Source organism: Tupaia chinensis, unplaced genomic scaffold (genome assembly GCF_000334495.1).
Source record: "Tupaia chinensis unplaced genomic scaffold, TupChi_1.0 Scaffold143574_1, whole genome shotgun sequence".
NCBI lineage: Eukaryota > Metazoa > Chordata > Mammalia > Scandentia > Tupaiidae > Tupaia > Tupaia belangeri.
The window spans coordinates 1,961,779-1,965,342 of record NW_006203419.1 but is presented as its reverse complement, the minus strand read 5'-3'; the positions used below and the strand labels follow the sequence as shown (position 1 = coordinate 1,965,342).

At 45.1% G+C, this 3,564-nt stretch overlaps 1 pseudogene; it reads right to left on the bottom strand.

Annotated features, from left to right (window-relative positions):
- Positions 1-330: 330 nt before the first annotated feature.
- Positions 331-3,166, bottom strand: LOC102489054 (zinc finger imprinted 3-like; annotated as a pseudogene).
- Positions 3,167-3,564: the final 398 nt, after the last annotated feature.

The following is a 3,564-nucleotide window of genomic DNA, read 5'->3' as shown; positions in this document are numbered from 1 at the left end:
ATGGAGGAGAAGGGATTGCGGCGTGGCCATCTCCTCTGGGGGGTGATTTCTCACTTTCTGTTTCTCTGTCTCTGTCTTTCTGAAGAGTGCACACGCCCTATAGCAAAAAACCTCTAAAAAAAAAAACAGTTTATGGTTTACAAAATATTAACAAATATTTGCTGAATGAATAAGCCAAATCGGCCTTCAGAGGATACCTCACGTAGAAAGTCGTCACTGCCCTGGGAGACAGCCTTCAAACTGCAGGCCATCTCCTTAATTCCTGGGTGACGATTCCAGGCTGTCATATCAGTGACGGTAGTCCCATATTTTTTTAAGTATAGGGGGTTTCTATCTGCTGTGAACTCTTTCCTGGTGTCTAACAAGATATGATTCATCAGTAAATACTTTCTCACATTCAGAACATTCATAAGGTGTTTGTCCAGTGCAGGTGTTTTTCATGCAAGCTGAGGTTTAGCTTCCGGCTGAAGGATTTTCCACATTCATTACATCCAAAAGCCCTCTTTCCACTGTGAATTTTCTGATGGATATAAAGGTTTGACTTCTTTTTTTTTTTTTTTTGGCGAGGGTTTTGCCGATGGCGTGGGGCATGTGCGCTCACCAGACAGACAGAGAGACAGAGAGACAGAAAGCAAGAAATCACCCCCCGGGGGGATGGCCATGCCGCAATCCCTTCTCCATTCTCCTCTCAGGATCTTGGGCACGCATGCACACGTGCCCAGCGTGAGTTTAAGCCGCCAGGTCCGCAACTCAAACTGCCGTCGACTACATGGGAGTCCAGCGACATAGCCATTATGCTAACTGCTGGTCCCATAAAGGTTTGACTTCTGAAAGAAAGCTTTCCCACATCTATGACACTCATAACTTGTTTCCCTCCCCCCCCCCAACCCCAATAGATTTTTCTTTTTTTAATGTTTTTTTTTTTAATTTTTAAATTTTATTTATTTTTTTGGAGAGGTTTTCACTATAGGGTGTGTGCGCTCGCCAGACAGAGAGAGACATAGAGACAGAAAGCGAGAAATCACCCCCCAGGGGGGATGGCCACACTGCAATCCCTTCTCCTCCATTCTCCTCTCGGGATCTTGGGCACTCATGCACACACGCCCAGCGTGAGTTTTAAGTCACCGGGTCCGGGACGCGAACCGCGGTCGACTACGTGGGAGTCTAGTGACTTAGCCATTATGCTAACTGCTGGTTCCCCTCTTTTTTTAATGTTAAACGAGGCTTTTCTTCTGGATAAAGGTTTTGCCACATAGATTACACTCATGAGCTCTCTCCCCAGCATGCATTTTCTCATGATCGGTCAGATTTGATTTCCGGGAGAAGGCCTTCTCACGTATGCTGCATTGATAGGGCTTCCTCTGCTGTGTGTTCTCTGGGGTCTCACAAGATCTGACTTGTAAATAAAAGCTTCTGCACAGTCATTACCTCTAGAAGGTTTTTGTCTGGTGTGAACGTTTTTACGTTGATTGAGAGTTGAATTCTGCTTGAAGCATTTCTCATATTTGGTACGTTCATCGACTTTCTCGGCGTTTTGAACTTCCTCACGATCCATGCAAGCTGATTTCCAGGAAAGGCTTTCTCACAGACCTCACATGGACAGGGGTTCTCTGTAGTATGAATTTTCTGGTGTTGGAGATTTGGCTTTTGTGTGTGGGCTTTTCCACACTCATTGCACCTGTAGTTTTCCCTCCGTGTGTGTTTTCTGGTGTTTATTGAGCCTCCACATCTCTCAGGATGCTCTTTCACACGTAGTACACGCGAAGGATTTCTCGTTCGGATGCACTCTCAGGTGGCTCTGCAGGCACGCCTTTGAGCCGAATATCTTCCTACAGGCACTACAACCAAAATGGTTCCCTGCAAGTTTGAATGGGTTATCACTACCTGATTTATTGTGTCCATTATGTTTGTAAGAATTACTCTTTACACAACTTTTTATATTGAAAATATGTTTCAGGAGCAGCAGTTGGCATAATGGCTATGTCGCTGGACTCCCATGTAGTCAACTGTGGTTTGAGTCCCAGACCTGGTGCTTAAACTTACATCGCGTGCGTGTGCGTGCGTGCCCAAGATCCTGAGAGAATGGAGGAGAAGGGATTTTGGTGTGGCCATCCCCCTGGGGGGGGGGGCAATTTTTCCTTTCTGTCCCTCTGGTGAGCTCACATGCCCTATAGCGGAAACCTCTCAAAAATAAATAAATAAATAAATAAACAAACAAATAAATAAATAAATAAAATAAAGAAAGAAACTATGTTTCAAATGGCTTCTGCTCCAAACCATGCCCTTGTGGAGGACAATTTCACAATATCAGGATTACAAATGCAGGGACCAGCAGTTGGCGTAATGACTACGTTGCTGAACTTCCATGTAGTTGACTGCGGTTTGAGTCCAGGACCCGGTGGCTTAAACTCATGCTGGGCATGTGTGCATGCGTGCCCAAGATCCCAAGAGGAGAATGGAGGAGAAGGGATTGCGACATGACCATCCCCTCTGGAGGAGTGATTTCTCGCTTTTCGTCTCTCTGTCTCTCTCTGTCTTTCTGGCGAGTGCACGTGCCCTATAGCAAAAACCTCTCCAAAAAAAAAATAATAATAGATTACAAGTGCATATATTTTTTGACCTAGCAACCTCAGTTCAGGAATTATTATACAGATATACGTGCATACCATACTAGCTACTGGCACACATAATTACTAAATTACGGATGTATGAGTTTATTCATCACTGCATTTTGTTATTAATAACAAAAATGGGCCATATTCAGAGAATCTTGAAGTAATATAATTTGTTTTCAGTAAAAACATGTCTTTAAACTTGTCATGTTTAACACGTTTTTGCTTAGCCGAAGCTCTCTTGCTGGGTGATGTAACTCTGCCGAGATTCTCCTCTGCACGTGGGGACCTCCAGGTCTGTTCTTCAACATCCCCATCTTTCTCTGCACCGCGGCTCCTCCGCTCTTCGCCCACGGCTCATCGTCTTGTTCCACCCTGAAGATCACATCAGGCTTGCTGGCCTCCTCCCGTCCTGCTGAGACCAGGTTGCTGTAGCTCTCCAGCATCACCTCCCCGTACAAAGTTCTCTGTTCAGGGTTGAGCCACCGCCACTCCTCTGGGGTGAAGGTCACAGCGATGTCTGCAAAGGTCACCTTTCCCTGAGAAATGTTCATTCCCTGTTATTTCCAGTCAATATAATCTTGGGAAGGAAGATCTCCAATAGAGTTTGGTATAAACTGGCAGGGTGGTTCCCAAGCCTGTGGTCTCCTTATTGAGTGGACTAGATATGAAGACATGTACACCGAAAATCTAGACTAATCGTGGCTTACATTCTCACTTTCTCTCTCTCTGGTCAAAATAAAATAAATAAGTAAAGTTAAATAAAATAATTCTTTTTTTTTTCCAGAGAGGCTTTTGCTATAGGGTGTGTGCGCTCACCAGAAAGACAGAGAGAGACTGAGAGACAGAAAGCAAGAAATCACCCCCCAGAGAGGATGGCCACACCACAATCCCTTCTCCTCCATTCTGCTCTCAGGATCTTGGGCACGCACACACACGTGCCTGGCGTGAG